Raw genomic sequence first — 14,304 nt, 5'->3', positions numbered from 1 at the left:
ACTGATGTGGGTTTCAGTTCTTTGAATCCAAAAAGTTCATACACCGAACTAGGTAAAAGATTCACACTTACCCCTAAATCTAGAAGAGCTTTTTCAATGTGATAATCTCTTATAACACAGGAAATGATGGGGGCTCCTGGGTCTTTAAGCTTTGGAGGAGTGGCATGCTGGATGACAGAACTAGCCTGTTCAGTGAGACATACTTTCTTTGGGATTTGTGATCTAGATTTACGTTTTTGGGTACACAAATCTTTCAAAAATTTGGCATAAGCAGGGACCTGTTTGATTGCGTCTAGAAGGGGAAGATTAATTTGGACTTGCTTAAACAATTCCAACATCTCATCGAGTTTTCCTCCCTTCTTATCTGCAGGAATAGGGGCTTTCAGGGCATCCAAAAATGGGGCTTTAGGCAAGTAAGATGATTCCGGTGCAGTTGGTTCCTTCTCTATTTTCAGGTCCTCCTTGTTCTTGGGTGATTTGGATTCGGTTAGAGGTTTAGGGTCAGTCTCATTAGTTTTACTAGTGTGTTCAATGACCTTCCTACTTCTCAGAGTCATGATTGATTTGGCATGTTCAGAAAAAGCTTCTGGGGAATTATAACTCTCAATCACAAATTGCCCTCTTGGGTTGCTCTCGGGTTGGCTAGGTAATTTTCCTTCTTCCCTCCTACTGAATGCAGTAGCTAGTTGACCTATTTGGGTCTCTAGCTTAGCAATGGATTGTGTATAGGAGTTAAGGATCTGAGTGTTGACTTCTAATCGTTCTAGTGCTTTCAGAACTTTTTCCTCAAAAGTTGAGCTGTGACCAGTAGTAGATGGTTGAGGAGCATTTTGAAATTGATGGTATGATCCATGCCTATATGTTGGATCCTGATATTGAGGTCGAGGTGTGGCAGGACTAACCACTGGTTGTGATCTCCAGGAAAAATTTGGATGGTTTCTCCAGCCGGGGTTATAAGTGTTCGAATGTGGATCATTTCCTAGTCTGCGAGCTTGTTGGACTTGAGCTTGCTGAACCTGCTCGTGCACAAACTCAGGAAATTGAGGTGCGGCTGGGCATTCATTAACAAAATAGTTCGGACTTGCACACAATGCACAAACTTCTTGGATAGGTGGAATCGGGGATTGTCCAGTATTTAGAAGACGATCTAATTTTTGGGACAGTTCATCTACCTTTTGATGGATATCTATGGCATTTCTTACTTCATATATTCCACCTCTTTTTGGGTTTAACATGGGTTTATCTCTAATAGAGGCAGACATATGATGTAATGAATTTTCACTTAAAATTTCAAACAGTTGCCATGCCTCATCCTCACTTTTCAGCATAAATGTCCCACCGCATGATGCATCGACCATTTGTCGATGTCTTTCAGAGAGCCCATCATAAAAACATTGGATTAACTGCTACTTTGGTACAGCATGGTGGGAATATTTTCTAATCAGGTCTTTTAATCTCTCCCATGTTTCATGAAACATTTCTCCATCTAATTGGGAAAAACTAGTTATGGCTTTCCTTATTTGATTAGTTTTTCCTATGGAAAAATATTTCTTGAGAAACTCTCCTTGCAGCTGGTCCCAGGTTGATATAGTCATGGAATCCAAAGTATGTAGCCAGTATTTGGCTTTATCCTTAAGTGAAAAAGGAAATAATTTCAACCTAAGAGCATCATCGGAGAGGTTGTGAATTTTGACAGTTGAGCATATCTCAAGAAATTCTTCAAGATGTTTATAAGGGTCTTCATTATTAAGTCCATAAAATGAAGGTAACATTTGGATTATACTGGACTTAATTTCATATTGAGTGGCCTCCACAGGAGGCACTTGAATACAAGGAGAGTAGGTATATGTGGAAGGAGTAAAGTACTCCTTCAATTGCTTGGGTGGATCATTCTCCTGATTTCAGTCCATCTTTTTATGTCTGTTGGCTCTAAGGGTTCTTTCTATTTCTGGATCAAAAGGTTGGATTTCTGGTCGCAACGATCTACGGCCAAGCATACACCTTACAATTATACTGTAGAGCACACACAGAATTTTTTTTTTTTTTATAATATATATTTTTATAATAAAGTAAGAAAAGAATGAAGAAAATCTAAAGAGAAGAACCTAAGAATCTTAAATCTATGAAAAGGGAGAAATTAATTAATGTTTAGATGTTAATTGCAATCAACTTAAACAATCATAGACTCTCTATCCTAAGGTTAACTTAGATCTAGACAGCTCCTAACTTTCAAGATTGCTTTTGAGCACTCCAAGTTCAAGACTGACTAACTGACTCGGCCAGGTAAGCGTAAGATGTGGGAGGTTCCCTGCTCGTTGCTTTCCTTAGACACCAACTAAGTTGGCCAGGTCAGTCAACAAAACCAATTGAAAACCACTTTCTTTAACCACTTGCCTTAGACACCGAGCAATTAACCAATCCGCACTCGGTTCAACTCTAGAGCTTTCTTATCCTATTGAGCTTGAAATTCCTAGGGCTGACATCTAGTTGATTTTAAATTAAGGTCTAGGTTATGCAAATGCAAGGGAGTGATTTGTGGGCCAAGGAAGGGTGATCAAATCCCCACCTTATCTGGTTAATGGGTTATTGCCCTTAAGATTAATTATGGAGATGCAATGCAAAGAAACAAGGTGTCCAATCAAGTTAGAAATTTTTATATTTGAGGTTATGCTATTTTAGTTAAGTGTTATGAAATGTCAGTTTTTTTTTTTTTTTAAATTTTTTTTTTCAATTTTTTAATTCAACCGTGCCAAGATCCCGGCAACGGTGCCAAAATTTGATGTGTAGTCGTTGATAGCACCAAAAATAACTCTACTCACTACGTAGGTAGGATGAGTCGAGATCGTATCCTCAGGGACCTTGGGCTAAGTTGAGATTGTAAGATAAAAGAAGGAAATGTTATTTTTGATTTAGAAAATAAATTATCTTAAAATTAAGATAATTAGAAAATACAGAACTTGGGAGTTTTGAATCACTTTGCACTAGCAGAGTTGTATCTCTTTTTTTTTTTTTTTTTTAATTAAATGGATGCGATTAATCTTAGGAAAAATACCTATCTTTCCTCGGCACGCTCCATACCCGTAGATCACGGCGCGTCTCCGAAAAGTATTGGGTAAATAACTCTTCTTTCCTCGGCACGGCCCGTATCCGTAGATCACGGTGCGTCTTCGGAAAGTAAAAGCTATTCCTAATATTAATCTAACAAGAAAGCATAAATAAAAACATATAAATGAGAACAATTAAAGAACTCATGCCAATTTAAATAAAAAACATAATCTTTATTGCATATAAAGAAATACAGGAAAGTTTAGAATAATAAACCATCTCTGTGTCGTTACAAAATTTCTTCTCCACTTCCGAGACTGTCAGTCTAGCTGCTCATGAAGTAGTCCCTTTCTATTCCTCTATGCAAGGCTCTAGAAAAATTTCTGGGCTCCCCCCTCCAATAGAGTACAAAAATCTTTTTATAGGTGTTAGGAGGGAGGAGTTTTACATGATTTTTCCGATGTGGGACTAAAAAAAAAAATACAAATCTTTCAAAACATTTTTAAATATTATTTTTTTTCCTTATTTTGAACTTGTCTGCCGTGCGCCCACACCCGCGTCAGCGCCCGTCCCCGCATCCACGCCGCGTCCCGCGTGTTCACGCGTGCCCACGAGCCCATGCTGCCCACATTCACGCGCGCCCAGGCTTTTGAATCCACGTGAAACCATCCAGAGCCAAAGAATTCACGTGAATCCTTTTTTTTTATATTCCAAAAAGAAACAAAAGTTCTTCATAATGACATCTATATCCTTTTTGGATTCCTTGCATAGTATCTTCATTTTCTATAATACCGGATGCGTCTTTCTTTTATTTTAATTTTATTTTAAGTCCAATTTTCTTCAAACTTGAATCTTTTTGATCTATGAATTGGACTCTTTTATCGGCGATCACCTTTCCTGTAAAACATAGAAAGAAACATCAAATTCTTAATAAATAAGATAAATTAAATATAATTTTTTAATTTAAAATACTTAACTTAAGTGTTTATCAGCATCCCATATGGACCAAGTGCTTGATTTTGGATAAAAGTTAGAGCTAATTGGCACGTGAAAGAGATAAAAAATTTTAAAAAAAAATTGAGAGAAAGGCAAGGAAAAATTGAGAGGCAAAAGTTATAAGAAGTGTGATAAGAGAATTAGCAAGTGATGCTAGTTAGCCGTAGGGTTTGATTTTTTCATGTGTTGGAGCCCAAAATCAAATTGTAGGTTGTGAGACATCTATAGAGTATCTTCTTGGCATGATTGTGATGGCAAAATTGAAGTGACTAAGCTTTAGTGTGATTGTACTTCGAGTTCGAAGTCGATAGTGTTCTTGAGAAGACAAGGCTGCGACTGCACACCGATTAGGAAGGACCTTAGCCAACTTCTATCTGGATCACCATTGGGGGGCTTCTACTTCGGAGTCTTGTGGAGATCACCATCATGCCATATTAATTTTTGGTGAAAGTATAAAATTCTATCCCTTTACATGCTTATTTTTGTTTTGATCGACATCGACAAGGTGATTCTAGGGTTTGAATTTTGGTTTGATAGTTTTAACTGTTAAAGCTATTGATTTATTTATTTTAAAAATTTTAAAATTTGATTTCTATTATATAACTAAAATTCAACAGTGGCATGAGAGCCATCCTTGTTAGATTCGATCAAACAAGTACAAAGTTGTAGTATAGAATTATTCTTGTTCATATATTGCCAAAAAATATTGTAAAATATTGTATCAATTTTTAGCATTAGACTTTAAAATCAAAAAAATATTTTTGACTTTATATGAACCATAGATTTGAATTTTAATTATTAAAATTATAAATTTATGATAATTTGAAATTTATTGTTTCATGGTTGCTGGATGCTTAAATCGATGTACGGTTAAAGGTGTTATGCATGCCTAATTTGATAGGGTTTGGTTTCTTATTTGATATGCTTAACATATGTTAAGTCATTTTATGCACCCTTATATGATTTTTGGCATGATTATATGATTGTTATTATGACCTGTAAAAGCATGCCGAATTGCATAATATGTTTAGCACATTTTATGCAGTTGTAGTTAGGGTGTGCCGAGATCAGTTCAAAGACCCTTTTAAAAATTAAATTAAGTTGTATTGTCAGGATTTACTTTCAATTGAAATGTTGAATTTATTTGATCAATTGGTGTCTAGAAAAGTATGAAAGATGGTTTTCTAATTAGGTCCATATGCTGGCCTGACCAACTTTGTTGGTGTCTAAGAAAAGCTACAAGGAGCCTCTCACCTACTAACCTACCTAATTTGATATTATTGAATTTCGGACTAAGATTGATTAGTGATATAGACACTACAAGGGCCTTCCTTCAAACTTGGTCAATTGAGTATGTCAAGATCTTAGTGAGTTTGTTGTGCTATCCACAAGGCTTACTATAAAAATTGATATGATGTTGACTAAGTGTATATTGATGCTTATGACATATTTAAATAGTGTTGCTTTATTGTACTATCCACAAGAGCAGCATTGTTTAAGTATGACTATATGGGATTGAAGGGTTAGCTTAACTAGACACTATAGTTTGTTGTGCTATCCATAAGACTATAAGTGATCTAGAGGCAAGAGAGAAAAATATTGAAAATTGTATGAGGTACAATTAGTAAAGAGTTATCTACTTTTGAACTCATGAATGCTTGTTGTGCTATCCACAAGATGTTTGTGAGGAATAAGGATCTCAACCCCACTAAGAAACATAAGGATGTTTCTCATTTTTTATACTTGAGGGCTATGAAGTTTGCTAAAATAGTGGGAGACACAATCAGACAAAAGTCCTAATCTAGTTGTGCATGTCATCATGAGTTGTCTGCTTATATTATATTCTTGTTATTGTAAATTAACTGTACATAAGGCATCCTCACTATCACTTAGAGGCATACTAGATGCAAACAAATTGATTGGACCAAACTACGTAGACTGGTTAAGAAATCTGAGAATTATTCTCATTTAGGAGAATGTCTCCTACATACTGGATACACCTGCACCCGATACAATCGGAGAAGATGCTTCTAAAGAAGAAAGGGCCACATATAAGATGTGAAAAGATGACAGTGTGACTGTCAAATGCATCATGCTTGCCTCGATCAGCAACGAGCTTCAGAGACAGCATAAGGACATAGATATTTTCTCTATACTCCTTAATCTTGAGGAGTTATATAGGAAATAAAGTCGAACTACTAGATATGAAATATCTAAGCAGTTATTCCGTGCACACATGACTGAAGGCACCTTTGTGCAAACACATGTCTTGAAGATGATTGATTTGATCACTTGTCTGGGATAATTGAGTTTTGCCATGGATGGTGAACTTAGCTAGGATTTGATCCTGCAGTCTTTCTCTGACTCCTTATCTCAGTTTATCATAAAGTACCATATGAACAAACTAAACATCAGCCTGCCTGAGCTGCTCAATATGCTGAAAACTGTAGAGAGCCATTTCAAGAATGAAAAGGCTTCGATTCTTCTTGTCGATAAGATCAACAAGAAGAAAGGCAAGAAGAGTTCGAAGAAAAAACTGAAGCCTAAAGCTGGTATCTTCAAAAAAAAAGTGAAGAAGGTCTCCACCAAAGGTACTTGCTATCACTGTGGCAAAGAGGAGCACTAGAAGAAAAATTGCAAGGAATACCTTACAACTGTGAAACAAGCAAATGTTGTTAAAGATTTATATATGATACAAACTAATTTATCATTAAGTACTTCAATTTCAGATTCTTAGGTATTGGATACCACTTGTGGTTCACACCTTCACAAATCATTGCAGCGTCTGCAAGAAATAAAGAGTTTGAATAAAGGTGACTTTGAGCTGTTCGGTGCTAGTGGAGAGTCCATTCAAGTTGAAACCATGGAAATCAAGATTTTGAAATTGCCTTCAGGTAAAGTTTTAATGTTAGTTGTAGAACTGAAAGTCATGCCATTAGATACCATGACACAGTACTGTAAAGACAATGGCACCATAGATCTTGCTAAGGAGCCAAGTTCTCATCAGAAGTCCAAGCACATAGAGTAGCATTATACGTGACTATCTTGAAAGAAAAGTAGACTCCATGGATAACATGGCAGACCCACTGACAAAGCATTTAAGCCAGTAAAAAATGAAAGTCCACCTTGAGAAGATGAGACTTAGATTAGTGGCCAATTAGCTTTAGTCCAAGTGAAAGATTATTAGATTTATGTCCTAGAAGCTAATATGACTGACACATTGTAATAAATATAGGATATAATTTTATATTTAATACATTGATTTGATCAATAAAAAGATAAGTTTATTTTTCATTCAAGTGTGATGTGTCCTTGAACATCCATGAAATTAATTTTTGATATATATTTTTAAGATATTGAGAATTAGAGATATATATTTAATTCTTAAATACTTTTAGTCATAGGATTATCATGAGGATGATGATCGATCTAGATAGACTGATACACAAATCGCTTCCTTCAGGATAGATGGGTCTCTAGTCTATAATGTTGGATTTTGGGGTTTGATGCATGCATATGTATTTCAAAAACTTTATTTTCTAAATATCGCAGTGGAGAATAAGATTAAAATAATTTTAATCTTAATTTTATATACATAAAAACATAAAACCATATGATCTATTTCATATGCTAAAATTGATATATACTAAAATTCAGATTGTGATCAAATCATATACCTATTTCGCAATCTCTTTCTTCAAAACTGGATCTGAAAGAGAAGAGGCTCTCTTTTAGCCACACAAGTATCCGACCTCTATGAGTATCCACTTAGGATCAGCCTGGAACAGTCTTCTTTAATCTAAATTTTGGTTCTCCAAAATTCAGCCTGCTGAATCTGAACGAAGCCTGGATCGCAACAAACATTTGATCTTTCTCTTTGATCTTCTTTTTCTCCTCTTCTCTAGAGTTTCTCCTTGCTATATGCTACTGCCAAATGTTAGAAACTAGCATGAAAGAGGCACCCAAACTTCTTTGGGCATGAAACTCCTTGGGATGCGCATCCCAAGGAAGGGGTGTATAGAACACCCAAGAGGAGAGAAAGGGAGAGGAAGAGAGGGCATGGGGAGAGCCTTTGGGTGTGAGGGGCTACTAGCTTTGATGCTCTAGGGACATTAGGGGAGGTTCCTTTAAATAGGTATAAGGATTGAATCCTATTATATCTCATAATACAAGTCCTACTTGCATTAGGATTCCAATTAACTTAAGTTATCCAACTTATATTAGGAAGCCCATTAAGCGCCAACAATTGGAGCCCTTGCACCCATAATTAGACACCCCCAAACCCACCCAAAAGATGCCCCATATGAAAATAAAAGGCCCTCTAATCAATGGACACGTCCAAATTGATCAAATCAAGGTGGCACCCTATAATAACTATTAAGGAGATTCATAAGAGACTTGCACCCTTAATTTATGTGATCCATAACCTTAGACACTCAATAATTGAAGTCTCATGAATCTTATTTATATAGATTATTAGTAGGTAATTAAGTTAGAATTAACTTATCAAATAAGTAATCCCAACAAAAAAAAGAATTATGTCCAACCATGTGCTAGCAAGGTTACCATGAACGTAATGGATTTCTCTAAACCCAATTAATAGTTCATAAACTCAATTACTTATTCCAAGCCTAATCCCTTTGTTGTGTGACCTTGTAGGTTAAATTCTATTTAGTAGTGAGACATATAATGATCTCTATCATCGTATCATTGAAATTCTTTTCAATGGATCAGAATAATTCCACTCTAACTCAACAAAGATTGTCGATCCAAAACAATCCTAGTGAGCTCTGACAATCTATTAATGATACTTAGCAGTATGTAGTGACAATCTAGTAGAACTAAAATGAACCTCTAGGAGTAGTTAATGTGTGATTCAGTCCCTCTATCATGAGTCCCGACTAGATGGCAGGTCATGGATAAATCGTCAAACCTCAACATCGGTTATATGATAGATTCAATTAGCTTAATTCCATATGTGATTCTATGAAACTCTTTCCATCAATCATACTGCTATGGCCATAGACTTAAAAACTCAGCCTCTTAAATTTCATAGGACTACTCCTTTCTGCTAGGATCGATAGATCCCATCTTGATGCACACCCCACTCCTACAGTGGACCAACTATTGCCAACTTCCACTACAAGGGCTCCTTGAGATCCATGTTAATGTGTCAATCAAACTCCAGCAGCCTCACTACGAGTAGTAGTGTCATCTCAAATCAAAAGATCAGTCATACAACTGTAACATCGAGAAAGTTACAACGAGTGAGCAAACATCCATGTGACTTCTCGTGTTGGTCATGCTCATGCTAGTTGTTCTATAACAACCACCTGCACTCTCGCTCCAGTGTCTCTACATTGCAGACTCGAGATCCATCTGTCCGAAGAAAGTAATCCATACACTAGTCTATCCGGATCAATCACTATCTCCATGATGATCCTATAACCATGAGCAATTTAAGAATCAACCATCAATGACATATGCCTCAAATTCTCAACTCTTTGAGAATATGTGTCATTATCTTGTTATTCCCTTAGATGATTTATAGACACATAGACATGAATGGTAATATAACTACCCAATAGGTACAAAATCATATCCTAGAGATATAAAATATGTCAGCCAAGATTGGCTTCTAGGGCATACATCCAACAATCTCTCACTTGCACTAAAGCCAATCTGCCATGTACCAAGCCCTATCTTCACAAGACAGGCTATAGTCTTAGGCTAGCCAAGTGACTTACCAATGGGTCATCCATATCACATGTGAAGTTTACTCTCTGCACCTCTATATATTTCTACTTGTGATAGTCACGTATTCTGCTGTTCTATGTGCTTGGATATCTGGTGAGACCTAAGCTCCTTAGCAAGGGCTATGATGCCATTATCTTTGCAGTATAGTATCACGACATCTGATAGTATGACAACTAATTCTGTAACTAATATTACAACCAGAATGTATCCTACACATCTATAGTGTACTCAGCTTCTATTAATTGATTATTTAGAATCTTTCAAGATATTGACATAGGAACACACCTGATTATATAGATATTCTATCATTAATATCAGACATAAAATCTAAATTGGTGTATCCTCCTACTCCTAATTTTGATCCTTCTCCAAATTAAGAGCATATCCCTAGTTCTTCTCAAGAGCTTAAGAATGTTTTCACAGCAATCCAGTGCTCTCAGCCTGGATACAACTAATATCTACTAATGACATTCATAGTATAATTAGTTCAAGCACTACATGGCATATGACTATGCCTAAGAGGGTAGCAGATCTCTTTTTGAGATTTCTATGTGGAACTCTTTCAGCATCCAGTCTCTGTACTTTATCTGTAAAAATATAAGCATCCAATTACATCTATCTCTATAGATCTTTAGGATGCTTACTTTATGTCTTTTATAGAGAAATCTATATTCAATTATATTTTAACCGATGTCAGTTTTGGACACTCCCATTGATCCTTTTAAAAATCACATAATTCCTTATATCTGATCAAATAATTTGATCATATCGTCATAATGACAATTCCAACTCTAAAATTTTTATAGACTTTATGATCTCCTATCACAAGAAGTGAAATCCATAGGCTATTCCATATAGAAATCTTTAAAAGATCTCTACTCAGAAAAGTTATTTCACATCTTTTCTTGAAGTCGATGTCTCACATCATCTCATTATAGGTTCTGGATGTTGGGAATAGTATCCCAAAGCCAATCATCAGCCTGTTGATGGTTGTGCTCATTTTTATATATGTACATGAATTATGAATTAATAAAAATTATTTTGACATTTTTCATCACAAAATATTTCATCTCCTAATGAACTCCTATGTTGTGGTGAAGTCCTTAGGACTATTTAGACTCGATAAAGGAGGATTTATCGTTTAATCCTTAAATCTGTTCGCGACCAAATGATACATTGTTACCAAGGATGACAATGTTTATCAAGCATAGGTCGTTGTGTGCCATATAGGTTGATTGTCCTCTTAACCAATGAGTGTGGAGATACTGGTATGGTTTACAGGTGAGATGTAAGGGTACATCTGCACTGAATGTGACCAACTCTGAAGCTATTTCTGCTGTCAAGATTTTCTCTGATGGAATATGGGTATAAATATCCCTCCGACCTAAGACCGCCATGGTGACTTGCAAGCAACTCATCGCACTTAGGCACTGGACTACCTGAATTTCTAATTTAGTGATGGAAGGCTGCTAGGTGTAGTCAAGTACTTAACTTGTTGGTGCGTGTGTCAAGATGGGATTGACCACTCCAGTTTAGGAGCTGTGAACAGTCGTATTTAATTTAGCAAAACCTTAGCCAGGATAGTCTTTGTGAGGAGTCACAGGACTATTTGAGTTGAGCACGATTCGGATGATCTGATCAGGGTTGACAGTTTAACCCTGAGTCATCCTAAACACAGGGGTCAAAAGGATGAATTATACAGTAACCATATTTATGTAGGTTCTGAGTGTTGCAATTGTGACTCTTCGACCTATCCGAATGTTGGGTACCATTGCTAGATGGTCACTTCGATTAGTACAGGAATTGGTTCCTGTGCTACCGGCTTAGGTTCGAACCTACGGGGTCACACACATTAGAGGTTCCAATCTGATCTGATGGCTGATGTAGAATCCTACATGTTTGGAACTCAGTGATCGAGAATCAGGATTCTCTGATCATGAGTTCCACACATTAGGGGTACCGGGGTCAAGAGTCCCACTGGTTTGGGACTATTCGATTAGGGTTACATATCGATGAATTCTGATGTCCGATTACCCATCGGATTTGGACTCAGTATTTATGAGAGGTTTAATTAGTGATTTGATTACTAATTAACTCAATTTGATTGAGTAATTATTTTTGGATCAAGTCCAATTGAATTGGATTCAGTTGGGTTTGACCCGATTAGGTTAAGAGTTGACATAATCGTCGAGATGGTTTGGTCCCTGATTTGATCAGGGGTTGGGCTTAGTCAATTTCTGATTTGATTAAGATTTTATTGAGCCTAATTAAGTCTAATTAAGTTAGATTTAAATTAGTCTAATTGGACCTAACTTATTTGGTTCAGTTAGGTTGGTTTAAATAATTAAACCACCTTGACCCAATCTCCATGCACCACCTCACTTCCATTGCACCCATTTGAATTCATGAGAAGGAACTTCTCATGAATTTTTTTCTCACATCAAGCCCTCTCTACGCCCCACTTTAATGTGCCAAATGAATGGATAAGGATGATTGGTTGGCCATTCAAATTCAAAATAAAGTTTGAATTTGAATGGGCAATCAATCTTTGCACCTTATCCCTTTTTTTACGCCCCATTTATTACATGAGAAAAGGTTTCTCATGAAATCACTCCATGCACAATTTAAGCCATGCCTCATGCCTTTAGTGGATAAGGGATGAGTTGGTGTCCATTTAAATTTAAAATTTGATTTGAATTCAAATGTGCAATTACTCATCTTTATCCTTTCTTTTGAATAAGACGTTTGACGTTGTTATAAAAGGAGGAGAAGAGTGGGGCATGCAAGAAGAAGATTTTTGGAGAAAAATTCTGGGGTGTGAGAAGTCTTGTGCATGAGGAAGTCCATATCCTTCCAAGAGAAAAAGAAAGAAAAGAAAAAAAAGTGGGTGCAATGTTTCCGATGAGTTCCCTAGAGTTTTAGCCTGGGGTTCGGGATGTGAGAAAGTGAGCTACGAGTATCGTGAGCCCACAAAATCTCAGAGAGATCTTAAACATCCTCTCAAGCATATCTGTTGATGATCTAGAGTATCCAAAGAATCAACAGACATCGATCGAAGGAGTTCGATCAGCATCGACCGTCGAAAGGACTCTAATACGAGCTATCACTCATGAGGAGTCGATCAGACTGGGAGCTTCGTGTGGATGATCCGCAGAGGCCAGACATGCTGTGTGGCTGCATTACGATGATCAGACTCTCTCAACGATGATCAGATTGCGGTGATCTACTACCCGCACAAAGGTATTGTGTTCTGAACACATTATAGTAAAGTATTTACTATTCGTATTTGAATTTCAAATTTAAATGAATGCATGCTATATATCATATTTAGATCCTAGTGTAGGATAAATTTATATTAATTAATTAGATTAATTAATAATTTTTACTGTAAAATAGTGATTTTAAAAAAGTTTTAAAATTACCATTTTACTCCTGCACTGAATTTCTCGCTTCAAATGGTATTAGAGCGGGTTCTTAGATATGATATATATATTTGCATGCGTAGATTAAGTTATAATCTAAAAGTTTAAATTTAAAATTTGAAATTTGAATTTTAAAAGTTGTTTAAAATTTAAAATTAAAAATTTAAAATTCAAAATTTGAATTTGAATTTTGAAATTTGAAATTCAAAATTCAAAATTCAAAAATTTGAAATTCAAAATTTAAAATTTAAATTTTGAAATTTAAAATTCGAAATTCAAAATTCAAAAATTTAAAATTTAGAATTTGAAATTTGAAATTTGGTTGAAATTTCAAATTTTAAATTCAAAATTTAAATTTCAAAATTTGAAATTCAAAATTTGAAGTTCAAAATTTTGAAATTTGAAATTTGAAATTTGTTTGAAATTTGAAATTCAAAATTTAAAATTTAAAATTTAAAATTTAAAATTTAAATTTTAAAATTGGTATATTTAGATATACTTGATCCAAGTAGCAAGTAATCGAATTGGGTTGGTTGCCATGGCCGTCCGATCATAGGAGAAAAGTAGGGTTTAAAGGCCCTCTCCTCCCATTTGATGGGGTCTCCTATGGTGGTAGGAGTGCCGCTGCAATTATATCCCATGCAGATGAAGCAGTGAAAGGAATTAATTATAAAGGTTCAATTGTGAAATTTATCATGAATGTGTTAGATTAGATCTAAAGGAATATTCATGATTTATTTTGATTGAGTTATTTTCTATTATGTAATTAGCAATAGGATTCTATTTATGAAATGTGCTGATCTATTTATGAAATAAGTCAACATATTTGGTGAACAGAAAATAAAACTTTTCAAATTTAAAAATTATTTTAAAAATACCAAACCCTGACCTATCAGCCCAAATACTTAATTAAAAGAATTAAGTGTTGTCTAGTAGGTCTAGAATTGTGAATTAAGACCTAAGACAATTGCATAAACTTGTGGATCAATGGGTTAGATGGATTAGGTCCATAATTGGGTTAGACCTAAGGTTTGCTTAAAGAAATGGACTAAATTAGAGTAATTGATCAAATCTAATTAAAAGT

The 14,304-nt window shown here is 35.5% G+C and overlaps 1 non-coding gene across 1 annotated transcript; it reads left to right on the top strand.

Annotated features, from left to right (window-relative positions):
• The first annotated feature begins 1,417 nt into the window (after positions 1 to 1,417).
• On the top strand, positions 1,418 to 1,523 carry LOC140852726 (small nucleolar RNA R71). The gene has a single exon (XR_012135627.1). It is a non-coding gene; the product is annotated as a small nucleolar RNA R71 (small nucleolar RNA).
• Positions 1,524 to 14,304: the final 12,781 nt, after the last annotated feature.

The sequence above is a fragment of the Elaeis guineensis genome, chromosome 11, assembly GCF_000442705.2.
Source record: "Elaeis guineensis isolate ETL-2024a chromosome 11, EG11, whole genome shotgun sequence".
NCBI lineage: Eukaryota > Viridiplantae > Streptophyta > Magnoliopsida > Arecales > Arecaceae > Elaeis > Elaeis guineensis.
The sequence above is the reverse complement of the archived record's forward strand: the minus strand, read 5'-3'. Positions and strand labels throughout refer to the sequence as shown.